We start from the raw sequence: 17,544 nt of genomic DNA on the forward strand, positions 1-17,544 counted from the left end.
ATATGGCACTGCTATATTTAGCACTGGATAAATCAGTGATGTCATTGTCCAGCTCAATTCAATTCTCATAATGGTGTCAATGCAGGCAGATCAATAATATTGTTGAATATTAAGTGTTAAGTTTCATTTAATTTGTTGGATAAAAGAATCAAGTCACTAGACACGTAGGGTAGCCCTGCACCACTGCACGTTTCAGATGTAGCCTACGGATGTCATCTGGCACACCCAGTGAGCTATATATGAGCACATAACTAACAGTAGGGTAAACAAGTAAGGATAGGAATGTGCTTACCGGAACAGAATGTTTTAGATGCTGTATAGAGACACTGATGAATTTATGTGATAACTGCAAAAGATGAGCAGATAGTGCTGGCCTCTGCGATATTTCATATATTAAGTTGATGGCAGATTAATTAACTCCAAGGGAAAGAAAAGACTAACATTACATGATTTATGTCAGATGTTGGATATTAGCAGTTATAAAGGGGCACTGGCAGAAACAATCAGAATGAGGATTAATTAATCCTCCTCTTATAATCTTGTCTCAGCTTGAAACACAGCTGAGTGTGTGTGAAAGGAGACACAAGGAAACCTAAACAGGGAGACAATTAGTGTCAGCCACGGACTGGTGGGCTGAACGTTTGATGCATGTGGCACACAAAATGGCAAACACTTCAGGAGTTTTGAAGTTGTCATCTGATTCTGAATTCTCCTGGATTTCCAGCAAACGTGGGTCGCACAAAGCCGTTGTGATGCCAAACCCCCTTATGGAAGAAGAAGGCTGTTGTGTTTACAGCTGTGACAATGAGTGTTTATCAGGATCAACTAAACGCTGGATTTTCAAAAGTATGTTAAGTTCACAGCACCATTGTTGCAGTAAACTTAAATGACATTCTTGAATGAATTGCACGCCTGTCTGTTATTGAGGGTGCATCGACTTTACATTTTCGAGACGGATAGCTGCAGGTTGGAGTAATGGGCGTGCTGAAAGGAGGCATACTGAATGGTTAATTGCTACAACAGAAACTAACCCTAACCCTACCCCACACCCTGACAGACAGCTTTCACGACCAATGATAAAGACCGTCCTCCACACCCCTACCTCTTGGCATGCCTCAACCTTTTGTCATGGCCATTACTCCAACTTGCAAATACCTACACATGGCATTTTCACATCCCTAAACATGATCCTGAACAAAACAAACTTTATGTCTTAACATGTCAGCCAGACGCAATAAAATGTCCATGGTCCTTGGGCAATAAAATCTGATATAGAGTCCTCAATCGATCGATCAATCAATCAATCAATCAATCAATCAATCAATCAATCAATCAATCAATCAATCAATCAATCAATCAATCAATCAATCAATCAATCAATCAATCATCTTGTCTTAGGCGCTGAGTGTTAAATGTCTGTTTGTTTTTGGACTTTCTTCCATGTTCATGTTGTTCAGTTTCCCAACTCTTATTTCCATGTTCACCGTCTTCATTAGCTAAACTGGTTTTACAAACCACTCTTGGTACAACCATGTACAGTAGGTCATAAACTGAAACAACTGCAACCAATTAAAACTGCTAACTGGAGATGACTCATTGTTTTCACATTTGAAGTAGATGGATGCAGGACAAGTTATTCCTTATTGCTTCCTTGAAGTGGAGCTCTGTAAAATGGTGAAAGGGCCATTTTTCATCAAAACTTAAAAGCACACCAATGACAAATTATCAGCATGTGCCAGATTTTGTTTACCCCTATGTGTGATCTTGTTAACATAACAATGAAAAGCTAAAAAAAATAAGTGTCTTGGTGCGTGTTCTGACTAGAAGGAATAGAGTGCAACTGTCCCTTCCCCCCTTTTCAGCTGCAATTGGTTCTGTAAGTGTTTTTTTTTTTCTATTCATTTTTCCCATGGGATTTTTTTTAAGTCTTTGTTAAAAGAGTTATAAGTTATGAAGCAAGCCAATCAGCTACAGGGTGAATCACAACACTACAAACTTTGATTTGGAGCAAAAAAGTTTTTGAAAATCAGACAAAAAGACAAAGGTACAAGTATTACTTAACGGCCTTTAATGAGGGAAAGAACTACAATCCCCATGAAGCACTGCAAAAAGCATGATCAAATTAAAAATGATGGATAAATGTAAAACTACTCATTTACAAATGTCTTAATGTATGAAGTCTCCAAAATCAGTTTCATGAGGTACCTTCGTGCGCAAACACTGCCTACAATGCTTTTGCCTGATAGGGCAGCGATTGCCTCGCAGTCAATTGTTGTCGGATACAGTCTAGAAAGCGACAGGCAGTTAAGTTTGATGGAGGGTTGAAACTAAATCATAACCAATCTTATTCAGATCTGAATCCATTCCGGTACACAACATTCAGTTTATTTAATAACCATTTAGCCATTTCACACGAACAGTAGATTTATGCCCATTACATTTGTACACGTTACATTTGTACAATGCATTGCCAAAGTTACAGTTACAACTGACTTTCATGCCAACTTTGGGTGTAAACCCAAAAGTGTCTTCAGACGCATTCACAAACAGCCCAACATCGATTTCCCCCTCAGTGATGCTGCAACTGCCAATAGTGATTCACTCACTGTCTGAAAGTTAAATACAGTGAAAGAGTTGGTGTGCAGCACCAAAACAGAAGCGCCTTGTGCTGAATTTGGATTTAGAACCTACACTTACTATTTCAACCAAATATATTTGTATATCATAATTAGTAAGAGCTAAAATGCTATTGAAGTCAGCCTTAATCTCACTGTGAATGATATGCGTTCATTTTGCAATCATTCAGGGTCACAGAGACATGTGGCATAATTTCCAACCAGCAGCACCAGGCCAGAAGTCTCTAACGGATGCCAGCATTTGTTTGCCCCTGTAAATTGTTTTAAGACTCCCATGCCCCAGGCAATGCAACACAAAAACACAATTCAGGACTAATAAGCAGGGCCAATGGGAAAGAAAAAATTCCCTAAGGCATAGCACACACCCATAATGGATTCCTTTTTTTGTCTGGAGATGGAAAGAAAAGGGAAACGCTGGATGGAAGGAAACTCAGCCAGAACAGACAATCTAGACAGGCCAGGATTGCTTTCAATCAATTTACATTTTTCAGTGTCATTTTGCGTGAGATTCAATGTTGTTAGCAAAGTATTTAAAGGCTGTAAAACTGCTAATAAACATTTGTTTTAGATTTCAACCACAAATTGTTCCAAAAATGAATGTTCAAAAAGTCATCATTAAATATAGCACATAGCAACTTAAATTATTGCCCATCTATTACCGTATAATTATTTCCAAATGCTTTTCATTATGGATCTTGCTCTAGAATGCTGAAATAACTAAAGAGACATTCAATTCTCAGAACTTTGTGTCTGTTACAAAATGTAATGAGAAACAGCAGTCATAGATGTCTCTTATTACTACACACAGTAAAAGAACAATGGATGCAAATTAAGTGGCACGAAAATTATGCACGTTCATGTAGTGGAAACGATTCTTAAATCAAAATCAAGATGTCATGTACAGGGCACCATAACACGGAAATGAGCAACCATTTCTAGGAAGTAGAACGTACACAAAACTCAGTTTTATCTACAGCAGTCTATTCCACCTACGGTGAAGGTTACCACAATACATACTGTCTTCACTGCACACACTAAAAGAACAATGGATTTAGCCAATTAAAACAAATATTCATAAAAGTAATTATCCAACATCTGTGTTATTTCATTCATTTTTAATAAATATATAATTTCAGTATTGTAGGTAAACCCACCTGACTTGCTTTTACTATTAAAAATCTGGAAATAGGTGAGCTCCTTTTAAAAACGATTTAGTTGGTAAGATTACTGTTGTCATTTAATTAGAATATATGCCTAAAAAAGGACCATCTTTGTATCCATAATGGGTGCATATTAGTACACAAAGTTATAATTCACACAAACCAAAAAAAGTACATTGTGTCATGTGCTCTCCCTCAAGCCATTCCAAAACTGCACGACATACTGTCTTCTGCGGGGAAAAAAATATAAAAAAATAAATAAAATTAAAAAGAAATTCTATCAGTGTAAGTCAGTGGGTATTAAATAATGAATTAACTTAATTCTTAAAAATATCATGTTTTGTGTAAGATGATATTTAGACAAATTATACAGGTTTGGAATAACATGCCGGTCAGTAATTGATGACAGAATTAAAAATTTTGCATTTCCCTTTAAGGGCTAAATGAAGTACAAATAGTAGCGTTTGGCAGACTGGACTTATGAAAGAAACAAACTTCAAACACTTCACTTTGGCTGTGGTACTGTAACCAACACCTGCAACCCCTCCCCATTTCACCAAACCACAAGCAGGAATTAACATGGTAGGTATTTAAGAAAATGATTTGTTACTGCGGTTTCTGGCTGACAGGCATGAGTTAAATGTAATCTGTGGCCATGAAACCACAGTGATTTTTTCTTTTTTTTTTTCTTTTTAGAAACCTGAAATTCGGGGAAGTTGTTGAACCTTTAGATAATTCCAGTTTTCCAGTCATCAAACCAGAACCATGTGAGTGATGTGGTCTATTATAATTGGTCTGTGTGGTTGTTAACTGACCCTAACTTTCCTCTGGTGTGTAAGTACAGACCATGACCATGCACTCTGTCAACACAAAAACCATCCACGCCATTAAACCTGAACCATCTGGGGCAACACATTTTCACTCCCAACTCCTCCCATATGGACGCTTGGTCAGGACCCCTTGGCGTACCCCTTTAGTATTCTTTACTTGCTTTTAATGAGAAACATTTGGCGTCAATGCACAGATGCAATGAGCATGGGAATTTTATCATCATGATGAAATGATATATTTTGTGATGACATGGGTGTGATTAGACATTATTTTGACATTTTTGAGCATGTAACCCAACCCCTAAATCTAACCATTTGTGTATTATATAATAAGAAACAAAGGATATAACAGGCAGATACATCTACAGTCACAATTTATTCCAAAAGTACAAATATTCCAAATGTTCCAAGACCAAATAATTGATTTTTGCAAGAATAGCCCCTAAAGCGATCACCGTTGCTGTAAAGCTCAGATCCTGTGCAGTGTGCACATATTCAAACATTGCTGTCGAAGATGCATTATTGCAGATTTTATTTTGAAATGGCATTGTCTCTCGTGTGTTGTGTGATTGATTGCATCATGGGTGTACCACAACATCACAATATTATATTTTCCCTTTCCTGTGTATACAATAATGGGCCTCAGTGTGAGTCAAACCTATCCCTATGTTTTGATGTTCTTGCACTGAAAATGGCTGGGGCTCCTAGAGATCTCCAAAGGACAACAAGCTACCTCAGTACACTCTTAAGTCAAAAGAGCCAATGCCAATGTTATGATGCTTTTATGTTGAGAAATGGCTGGTTCAAGTTGCAATATAGTAGGTAGTTTCTTGGGTGAAACTGCTCTGACTCAAGTGAATTAAACCAACCCTGCAGTCTCTTTGACATTGGAATCCAAACATCCCTTTATGGTATAACAAAACATAAAAAGAAATAGACGGCAGCAATTGGGGTTCTGTTCTTAATACAGGTGTGTGTTTACTGACAATGGATGAAGGTAATCTTCCTGAATCTTCCTGAAAGTGTCTGAACACTACGTGCGTGAATTAGTAATATTGAAAAAAGACAGTACAGAGCCCACCTCATGTGACATTTAGTCATTCTTCTTTTACAGAAAACATACTAACCACAAAGCTGGGAAACCATCCAACTGATTATATCTCTTAAGAACAATTACAGCCTCTGCTGACATGCAAGAGAGTTCAGTGCAAAGCCATATTCATTAGTCACATATTACCATTATAGCAAGTCACCAATAACCATTGTTAAAACACTGTTATTCTTGCTATGTCAATAAAAAATAAAGTACCTATTTGCCATGTCTTGCTCTCAGATTTTTTTTATGTAAACCTCTAAAAGAGGCTACAAAGGTATTATAAGACCAAATTAAAAAGCATAATATTAATAAATAATATAAAGTCAGCATGAAATGGAAGTTGTGATTGTCTTTTCTTCCCTTTTGTGAAATATTTCCAAATTAAATGGTGTCAGGCTTTTACAGATGATGCAGACAAGATGGTAAGGTTAATAGTTTATTTTCAGGGAGTGTGGAGATGCAGACAGATGGTGAGTAACAGAAACACAGAATAACAGTGGATGCTTAGCTGGTTGGTAATGTCCTTGTCATTCTTTCTCTTTGCAGATGATGTCAGGCTGAAGGCAGAACAGGATGGCAGGCAGGACGGATTGGAGAGGATGAAATGACAGGTAGGAATCCAGGTAAGTGTTCGGAAGTCTGTGGGTCATGTTAAGGTGAACATCGACGAGACCAGACAAGGAGTGAAGGGAGAGTGCTGAATATAAAGGGTGGTTAATGAGGGAGTGCAGGTGATGATGATTGGTGATTGGGTGAGTGAGTGCAGGTGTGCGCCATGGAGGATTCTGGGGAATGAAGTGCACACACAGATGAAGGCTGAAGAACGTGACCGTGACATTACTCCCCCCTCCCGTAAGGCGCGTCCCGCGCCGAAGAAGGCAGCATACGGGAGGGAGGGTGGGCATCCTGGAGTCCGTGACGGGAAGGTGGAGCAGGTTCAGGAGTACGGACTCCAGGATGGTGGCAGGACAGACAGAGGAGGTGATCAGGACGGTGCAGACTGAGCAGGGAACCAAGGTGAAGCAGACTGATCAGGGGACCATGGTGATACAGGCTGAGCAGGGGACCATGGCGGTAAGGACCTTTCGGGTGGCCATGGCGGTGCGGACCCTTCGGGTGGCCATGGCGGAGAGGACCCTTCGGGTGGCCATGGCGGAGAGGACTCTTCGGGTGGCCACGGCGGTGAGGACCCTTCAGGTGGCCACGGCGGTGAGGACCCTTCAGGTGGCCATGGCGGAGAAGACCCTTCGGGTGGCCATGGCGGAGAAGACCCTTCGGGTGGCCACGGCGGTGAGGACCCTTCAGGTGGCCATGGTGGAGAAGACCCTTCGGGTGGCCATGGCGGAGAAGACTGATAGCCCCCCCCCCAAAATTCCTTTGGGGAAATATCAGGCTTTAACACTGGACTGGAAGAGGCAGGGGGCGAAAGCGGCTCTGGGCTGGACAGGACCAGTGATGAAGGCGGCTCTGGACTGGACAGGACCAGCGGCGAAGAGGACTCTGAGCTGGACAGGACCAGCGGCGAAGAGGACTCTGAGCTGGGCGGAACCAGCGGCGAAGAGGGCTGTGAGCTGGGCGGAACCAGCGGCGAAGAGGGCTGTGAGCTGGGCGGAACCAGCGGCGAAGAGGGCTGTGAGCTGAGCAGCGATGAGGGCTGTGAGCTGGGCAGCGATGAGGGCTGTGAGCTGGGCAGCGATGAGGGCTGTGAGCTGGGCAGCGATGAGGGCTGTGAGCTGGGCAGCGATGAGGGCTGTGAGCTGGGCAGCGATGAGGGCTGTGAGCTGGGCAGCGATGAGGGCTGTGAGCTGGGCAGCGATGAGGGCTGTGAGCTGGGCAGCGATGAGGGCTGTGAGCTGGGCAGCGATGAGGGCTGTGAGCTGGGCAGCGATGAGGGCTGTGAGCTGGGCAGCGATGAGGGCTGTGAGCTGGGCAGCGATGAGGGCTGTGAGCTGGGCAGCGATGAGGGCTGTGAGCTGGGCAGCGATGAGGGCTGTGAGCTGGGCAGCGATGAGGGCTGTGAGCTGGGCAGCGATGAGGGCTGTGAGCTGGGCAGCGATGAGGGCTGTGAGCTGGGCAGCGATGAGGGCTGTGAGCTGGGCAGCGATGAGGGCTCTGTGCTGGGCAGCGATGAGGGCTCTGTGCTGGGCAGCGATGAGGGCTCTGTGCTGGGCAGCGATGAGGGCTCTGTGCTGGGCAGCGATGAGGGCTCTGTGCTGGGCAGCGATGAGGGCTCTGTGCTGGGCAGCGATGAGGGCTCTGTGCTGGGCAGCGATGAGGGCTCTGTGCTGGGCAGCGATGAGGGCTCTGTGCTGGGCAGCGATGAGGGCTCTGTGCTGGGCAGCGATGAGGGCTCTGTGCTGGGCAGCGATGAGGGCTCTGTGCTGGGCAGGACCAGCTGTGAGGAGGGCATTGAGCTGGACTGGACCAGCTGTGAGGAGGGCGTTGAGCTGGACAGGACCAGCTGTGAAGAGGGCGTTGAGCTGAATGGGACCAACAGTGAAGGCTCTGTGCAGGGCAGGACCAGCAGTGAAGGCTTGGTGCTGGGCAGGACCAGCGGTGTAGACTTTGGGCTGGGCAGGACCAGCGGCGAAGAGGGCTCAGTGCTGGACTGGACCAGCGGCGAAGAAGGCTCTGTGCTGGACGGGACCAGCGGCGAAGAGGGCTCTGTGCTGGACGGGACCAGCGGCGAAGAGGGCTCTGTGCTGGACGGGACCAGCGGCGAAGAGGGCTCTGTGCTGGACGGGACCAGCGGCGAAGAGGGCTCTGTGCTGGACGGGACCAGCGATGAGGGCTTTGAGCTGGACGGGACCAGCGATGAGGGCTCTGAGCTGGACGGGACCAGCGATGAGGGCTTTGAGCTGGACGGGACCAGCGATGAGGGCTTTGAGCTGGACGGGACCAGCGATGAGGGCTTTGAGCTGGACGGGACCAGCGATGAGGGCTTTGAGCTGGACGGGACCAGCGATGAGGGCTTTGTGCTGGACGGGACCAGCGATGAGGGCTTTGTGCTGGACGGAACCAGCGATGAGGGCTTTGAGCTGGACGGGACCAGCGATGAAGAGGGATTTGAGCTGGACGGAACCAGCGATGAAGAGGGATTTGAAAACTCTGGCTCTGGCTCGGGGAGAATGACGCTCACAGGCTCTGGCGGGCAGGCGACTGGCCCTGGCGGGCAGGCGACTGGCCCTGGCGGGCAGGCGACTGGCCCTGGCTCTGGCTCTGGCGGGCAGGCGACTGGCTCTGGCTCTGGCGGGCAGGCGACTGGCTCTGGCTCTGGCGGGCAGGCGACTGGCTCTGGCTCTGGCGGGCAGGCGACTGGCTCTGGCTCTGGCGGGCAGGCGACTGGCTCTGGCTCTGGCGGGCAGGCGACTGGCTCTGGCTCTGGCGGGCAGGCGACTGGCTCTGGCTCTGGCGGGCAGGCGACTGGCTCTGGCTCTGGCGGGCAGGCGACTGGCTCTGGCTCTGGCGGGCAGGCGACTGGCTCTGGCTCTGGCGGGCAGGCGACTGGCTCTGGCTCTGGCGGGCAGGCGACTGGCTCTGGCTCTGGCGGGCAGGCGACTGGCTCTGGCTCTGGCGGGCAGGCGCTCATAGACTCAGGGGCGGCGGGCACGACGCCTACTGCCTTGGTCTCGGCAGCTCTGGCGTGAAGTGCGGGCTCGGCTGGACCGGCGCGAAGCGCGGGCCCGCTAGTGCTGGTGACTGAATTCCGGATGATGATGGCTGGAGATGGTGGTTGAGTGGCGATGTCCTCAACCTCACCTACGGTGAACCTTGAGCCACTCAACCACAACACATGATCTAGATACTGGGCAAATGAGCCTGGGATTGCCTCCGCTGGAGCTTGCTGGTACAGATGGTTATCCAGTCCGCCCCAAAATACTGTTTTTAGGACATCATCTGTCCAGCTTACCCCAACAGAAAGCTCCAGAAAGCCGGCGACATATTCCTCGATTGAGCACCCATCTTGAAAACAATGAATCAGATGATCAGCTGGGGTTAGGGTGAAGTGAGCAACTTCCATGCTTCGTGTGGTCTGGTCTTCTGTCAGGCTTTTACAGATGATGCAGACAAGATGGTAAGGTTAATAGTTTATTTTCAGGGAGTGTGGAGATGCAGACAGATGGTGAGTAACAGAAACACAGAATAACAGTGGATGCTTAGCTGGTTGGTAATGTCCTTGTCATTCTTTCTCTTTGCAGATGATGTCAGGCTGAAGGCAGAACAGGATGGCAGGCAGGACGGATTGGAGAGGATGAAATGACAGGTAGGAATCCAGGTAAGTGTTCGGAAGTCTGTGGGTCATGTTAAGGTGAACATCGACGAGACCAGACAAGGAGTGAAGGGAGAGTGCTGAATATAAAGGGTGGTTAATGAGGGAGTGCAGGTGATGATGATTGGTGATTGGGTGAGTGAGTGCAGGTGTGCGCCATGGAGGATTCTGGGGAATGAAGTGCACACACAGATGAAGGCTGAAGAACGTGACCGTGACAAATGGGTTCTCGAAAAAGAAAAAAATTATCCCTCCGGAATTGATTCGATCATTTAGCCTGATTTCATTATTAATACGCATTTTACATTAACAGATACAAAATGTTCATTTTTGTATATATGCTTGGAAATATTGACAACATTTAAACAAACATTATAACGCATTTATAGCTTAAAAAAAACTTTAAATATTTTCCAATCTTCGACTCGCCGCTGGCTACGTTATAAAAGGGATAGTTCACCCAAAAATAAAAATTAGCCCATGATTTACTCACCCTCAAGCCATCTAGGTGTAGGCATATGACATACATTCCTCTTTCAGACAAATACTATTGGAGTTATATTAAAATGTAAAATATATATATATATTAAATATTTTTGGGTGAACTATCCCTTTAACCCCCTGGGGTCGACGGAATCGCCGGCTTTTAAATGAGGTAATTTATATAAAAAACAAATATTCTCATCTTGTGAAATCTGTCTGGAGAGAGCGATTCCAGTTGACCTCATTAGAGCTAATTTAAAGGTAACGTGACTCCGCCCACGGAGAGCGCGTGCTATTCAAACGCAAACTACTGAGGCAATCCAAGCAAACCTGTGAACGCCCCCATCTCAGCTCGAGAAAACAAGTTTATTCAGATCATTGTAGCCTACGTGTTTACAGCGCTGTGAGAAATATTAATAATGGAAAATCTACCTCAGAGTGCGAGTATTGCAGTATGTTTAATTGAATTAAAAAGACACTGTTCCTCTGCTTTGGGTTATGTGTGTGTGTGTGTGTGTGTGTGTGTGTGTGTGTGTGTGTGTGTTATTAAGGAAACTCCATACTACAATAGACTAATGCTTTGTTTTAGACAATAAGTGTTTCTTTTAATTTCACATATTTCTTGCTGTGGTGGCACACCACTACTAAAATACTGAGGAAATACTGCTACCAGAACATTTCTTATTAAAAAAAAGAAAAATCTGAACGTTTTACACATGAACCCGTCTCTTCTTCTGTCGACAGGTGTGGTAAAATGGAACACATTTAAAGTAAAAAAAAAAAAAAAAAAAAAAAAAGGATCAGTTGAAGTGGGTGTAACTTGAGGGGGCGTAACTTCTGTTGCCTCACTCTGCAGCCTGCAGGCAGCCATATCGCTCACAAGGAAGTGAAGCTTTCAGCTAAGTTTTCATTTACTTTCAGCCTTCAAGATGTCAAGAGCAGTTGCTTTGCTCGGTAAGTTCTTTGATTATTACTAATTTGTCTTACATTTCTATGTACAAATGATCATCTGCAGGTCTGCGGTAGCCTACTACCACAAAATAACATGTTAGAGTTAAAATAACTCTCTCGAAGTCAAAATGGCTGTGGTAACGTTAGTCCTAATATATGTCACATGGGTCAATTTTTTAAACTTGAGATTTATGCATCAACTGGAAGCTGAATAAATAAGCTTTCCAGTGATGTATGGTTTGTTAGGATGGGACAATACTTGGCAGAGATTAAACTATTTGAAAATCTGTAATCTGAGGGTGCAAAAGAATCAAAACATTGAGAAAACCGGCTTTAAAGTTGTCCATTTATGTTCGCGATTGTGCTGCATTCACTCACAAAAATAAATGTTTTATATATTTACGGTAGGAAAATTACAAATTATCTTAATGGAACATGATATTTACTTAATATCCTAATGATTTTTTAGCCTGGTTAAAACCAGACCCTTCTCAGCTGAAACTGAGTGTAGGGTCTGGAGAAGCTATGTAGACAAATCATTTCCAAAGGGGCGTCACCAACCGACGTAGCTCAGCTTGATTGACAGATGATCTGACCAATCATACTTCGCAATCTGCCATTTTGTCCGACAAAGCAGTCAGGAGAGTAGTAAGAGGATTTGAACTTGAAAAACGGAGTATACTGACGCCTTTCCGTGGTTAAAACAACATTCCTTCTTATGTTTGTTCATGTTTATTTGAGGCTATAAATTAACTAGTAGGAAGAGATGATCGGTTCACAAGAACAGCTTTAACTGATGCTCTACAGCGATCTGTCACGGCACATTAAAGAGCAACAAAACGGTATTTATTGTTTAAATTTCTTTTAAAAAATTACCAAATTTGAAAGCTGAGACTTTGTTTAATATGTTTAATATCAAACGTAACCGAAAAGTAGCCTGCTCTGTCCTGTCTGCCAGCGTGTTGTCAGTCTCCTCTCTTCTCCGCAATGTATTTTTCACTGCGTGAGAACTCCTTCAGCATCGCTGCGCTGTCGTCATCATGTAAATCCCTCCCCCAACGTTTCTGATTGGTGCCGCGATTTCAGCGGCACAGTAATGAATTTGAACGGGCTCTTCTCCAGACTATCCTGAAGAGAGAATTGAAATTCGCGGAAGTAGTCTGGGTTTTCCCAGGCTAATGATTTTTGACATAAAAGAAAAACCGATAATTTTGACCCATACAATGTATTGTTGGCTATTGCCACAAATATACCCGTGCAACTTGTGACTGATTTTGTGATCCAGGGTCACTGTTTTCTATGTGAATATACAGTAAAGTGTAATTAATTTCTGTGATCAAAGCTGAATTTTCATCATCATTACTCCCGTCTCCAGTGTCACATGATCCTCCATAGACTGTAAAAAAAAAAAAAGGTTGCATCATACAAGGTTGTTCGGCTCTGTTTTGCAGTCACTTGTGACGTTTGTTAGTAATTAGCTTTAAATAGGGAAGGACATCAGATAAAGGAATGCAGGATGGGGAAAGTTATTAGTAAAGCATATAATCTCAGTTGATCTGGAATAATATCTGCTTTTAAAACTAAACTTTAGAATTTGAGTGGCCTATAGCATTTCAAAAACCAAGAACTGTATCCAGAATCTTTGGTTAAATAAACATTTAAAGGCAGAGGGTTTTCTAGTAGCCATGCTAGACTGCATTTTTTAAATGGTCATTTTTGATTATTGAATTATTGATAATGAAATATTAGTTATACTTTATCATACTTTTGCATTAAAAGGATAGTCCAGCCAAAATTCAAATAATTATATTAAAATGTACACTTAAAGTAAAATGGAAACAGTTAGAGGTGTAATAATGGATTTTGTTAAAATATACTGCAATACATAAATACAAATCGTGTATAGTTCACCCAAAATGTAAGTTTGGACATTGAGGATAATTCTGTATTTTTAACTAAGCAGTATCAAGAAAGATTCTGTTCTGGTGTCACCATTTCTGACTTTCCTTGCATGAATAAGGTCCAAGTCTATTCATGTCCATTCCTGATGTAATACCAAATTTAGCATTTTAGTGAACATTACATTTTGCTAACTGTTTATCAATAGTAGATATAATTCTACTTGACTTTTTGTATTGTGAGATCATGAGAAGAGGTGATGTTGTGTATCAAATCGCTAGTGACATGTATTATTACACCCCAAGTAACAGTTAATTAGGTGTAAAGAAGACAATTATGTAGGTTTCCTGAAATAATAATAATAATAATAATAATAATGCAGCATGCACAGTAGAAAGTTTAGTTTTTTCTGTTATTTCTGTTATACTGCCTCTGCCTCTATTTTTTTAAACCACATTTGAAGAAGCAGATATGATTATATACAATTTAGGGTTTTTTACACTCTCCTAGTTCACATATGACATTATACTATAATAATTAACTTTATGAATAACAGTAAATGTTAATACAAACAAGCACACAGTAAGTAACTGAACTCAATTTTGTTTGTCTAATTAAAAGCCAATTGTATGGACAGTTTCTTCCTCCCACATCCATAGGAAATCATTCAAAGATATTGAATCCGAATACAAATAGTTTTTTTCCTATGAAAATTATTAAATTGTTTGTATCCCTTCAATGAGTAACAATGTCCCAGTGGATTCTGTGGCTTACAGGCTTCAGTAAAAGCTGTCTATGCTTGTGTACACACAGGGCTGCATTTCCTAAAAGCATCATAAGCCTAATTTGATTGTAGAACAACTGCCACCAATGATCTCTATGATCAACTTACTTTAGAGGAAATGCAGCCCAGTATCATCTACACAAAGTTATTCATTTGAAATTAACCATTATTTACGGCAGTGTCTTGTCTTTTTTTTTTTTTTTTCTCCTCCATTAGGTCACCTGATGGAGTTTTTCGGTTCCTTGCCACTGTTGCCTTTGGCTTGCTCAGTTGGGGATATTTAATTTAATTAATCAATCAACGATACTATTGATCAGCATTACCAAACGTAGACGTTCCACTAGAAACAAACATTGATGTATTGTTCTAATTTATTGCTGTGAAGCTGCTTTGATACAACCTGTGTTGTGAAAAGCGCTATATAAATAAACTTGACTTGACTTGACTTGTACCAAACCATTTTATCTATACCTCATTGGCACAATCAGGAGATTGTACAGCACAATCACAATTACTTTTTATATATCTGAATATACAAGGGGGAAATCTGTTAGAATGGATTATTGAATTGAATTACTTTGAAATATAACATTACTGTCATTTATTTATTTATCAAAGTACAAGTGAAATGATCCCCAGTGGTTGCTGAAAGTATGACGCTGTAGCAGAGGAACAAACATGCAGCAAACTGATTTTTGTGTGGTTAAAACTAATGAAAGATAAGTATTATTCATCGTGTGGTGTGGTTTGAAGATTAAACATTAGTCATGGCCAGACACGTTTGTCAAAACTTTATCTCATATTTGTTGGTCACATATTAAATGATGTTTAAATATGATTAGCATGAAAGCTGCTTTTGACAAAGCTTGTCAACTTTTATGACTGAGTGTTAGCCTACTCTTAATGAAAGACCTTTGATTATGGTGTAAACACTTGAGCTGTGATTTTAACCTATAGCTCTTGTCATCTGCTAATAATACATGAATGTGTATGTTTGTCAAAATTGAGAGATTGGGCTCTCTAAACTAGTCCAGGGAACCAATATTTTAATAATATTTTCCAGATAATGCTTTATTAAATATTAAAATATTTACTCACTCTGTATAAATTAACCTTAAAAAATGTTATCTCTAAAATTTTATAAAGTGGGCTCTTTACAGGGGATCATTTCATTACAAAAACGTTTGAATAGGCTTCTGTATGTTCATTTTGGTACATTTTTTCAAATGAACCTGATTGTTTCGTGCATTTCCTCTTTCAGTTGTGGCCGTGCTTCTGTGCATCATACTGTCATCACAGGCAGCTGATGTCCTGCAATGCACAGGGAGGAGACTGGATGATGGACAGTTCTCCTTTAATGCTTCATATGAAGTTAAGGAGGACATCCATGACTGCGAGACCCAATGGCTTGTAAATGTAAATATTTTATGTCTTAAGAAAACATACATTGCTTAGAATACATTTGTGAACCCTTTGAAAATGTCTGGATTTCTGCATTGATTACTCATAAAATGTAGCCTGGGAAAACCCAGACTACTTCCGGCGAATTTTAATTCTCTCTTCAGGATAGTCTGGAGAAGAGCCCATTCAAACTCATTACTGTGCCGCTGAAATCGCGGCACCAATCAGAAACGTTTGGGGAGGGATTTACATGCAACGCATTCTCATCCTAGGGCGTCATAATACTGACGCTTTTGAAATTTCTTTAATATCCGACGCAAAGGGCACCCTTTAGCGTCAACATGTGACGCCGGTTGCCGCCGTGAAACATCACTCGTTTGAATCATAGACAGTATATAAACGAATCAATTATCGCGTCTGTTTTGAGCGATTTAAACTTACCGTTTTCGTTAAAACCGGAGCAAAGAACAACACTCGAAGCATGATTGGTTTTAAGACTATACAATTGCGCCCAGATGAATTTGAGCTACGTCAGTTGGTGACGCCCCTTTGGAAATGATTTGTATACATAGCTTCCCCAGACCCTATACTCAGTTTCAACTGAGAAGGGTCTGGTTTTAACCAGGCTACATAAAATGTGGTCTGATCTTCATCCAAGTCACAATTAAAGATGAACACAATCTGACTTAACTAATAACACACAAACAATTGTACTTTCTATTGAACATTTTATTGAAGACATTGAGTGATCATTAAAAAGGCCAACTATAGGAAAAAGTAAGTGAATGTCTGTCTGACTTCTCCACAAGATAATTGGAGTCAGTTCAGGAGATAAGGCTGGAAGTGTGGGTTGCTCAGGTGCCCTGCCCTTTAGGCCATCCTTAAAAATATTTTGGTTTGCAGTAACAGCAAAAAAAAAGAAAAAAAGGGTCGGTAGGTAGGTCTTTATTTTTTTATATATATAAAAAATAATATAAAAAAGTATATTTTTTTAATAATAAAAAAAAAATCGGGGTCGGGGGGGTCTTGAGAGAACATTTTTCACCGATGTCTAGGGGCTGTTTACACCAGGCCACTTTGCGTTTTCTCAGATCGGATTGCAATCTGATTGATCAAAACGATTCAATTATTTACACCTGGTTACATAGATGTGTGTTGTTGTTTTTTTGCGGATATAACCGATCTTCAATTCCCGCTATATGCAGATTTAATGCAGTGCACCGAAAGCAACAGTTATTATTTTATTGGTCAACAGCTAAAATTTCTGAATCAAAGCCCGCAATAAGAGAAAGCGGAAACAGCCCTGGTAAGATCATTTCGTTTCTTTACATTTAATAAAGATGATCGTGTGTTAAGCGTCTGCGACTTACTTTCACTTTGATTTGCGATAGCACGTTGATGCTTAGCTTCTCATCTGCGGCGATGCGTGTTGCAGTAGCGTCGTCATTACTGTCACGTAAAATAAGGACAGAAGATGCAAATGCAAGAATAAGGTTTATTGAATGAACACGTAGTCAGAGATATTAAGCACACAGTAGATGGTCCCTGGTAGCGCAGGATGGCAGATGGGCAACCCGGATCCCGTGGTGTAAACAGGTGAGAAGATATCCTAGAAGACGATGACAGGAACACCAAACGAGTCCGCAGAGTGAAGAGACGAAACAGGATCCACAGAAGACGACAGGCAGAACGAACTCGACAGGAACACCACACCGGGAATCAGGAACACCAAACGAAGACTCACTACACAAGGGAAAATCCCACAACGATCTGACAAACACAAGACGAAAGACCATGAGCTTAAATAGAGATCGCTGATCAGAATCAGCTGGCGCTGATGACAATCAGCGGCTGATCAGCGACCACGCCCACACACACAACACAAACACAGCGCGAGAAGGAGTCAGTGAATTCATGAACCGTGACATTACCCCTCCCCCTAGGAGCGCCCCCTGGCGCTCCCAGGAGGACCTACCTGTTGATTGTAATCATCAATAAGGGAGTGATCCAGAATGTCTCTCGCAGGAACCCAAC

The sequence above is a fragment of the Scardinius erythrophthalmus genome (assembly GCF_964197995.2).
Source record: "Scardinius erythrophthalmus genome assembly, chromosome: 16".
Lineage (NCBI taxonomy): Eukaryota > Metazoa > Chordata > Actinopteri > Cypriniformes > Leuciscidae > Scardinius > Scardinius erythrophthalmus.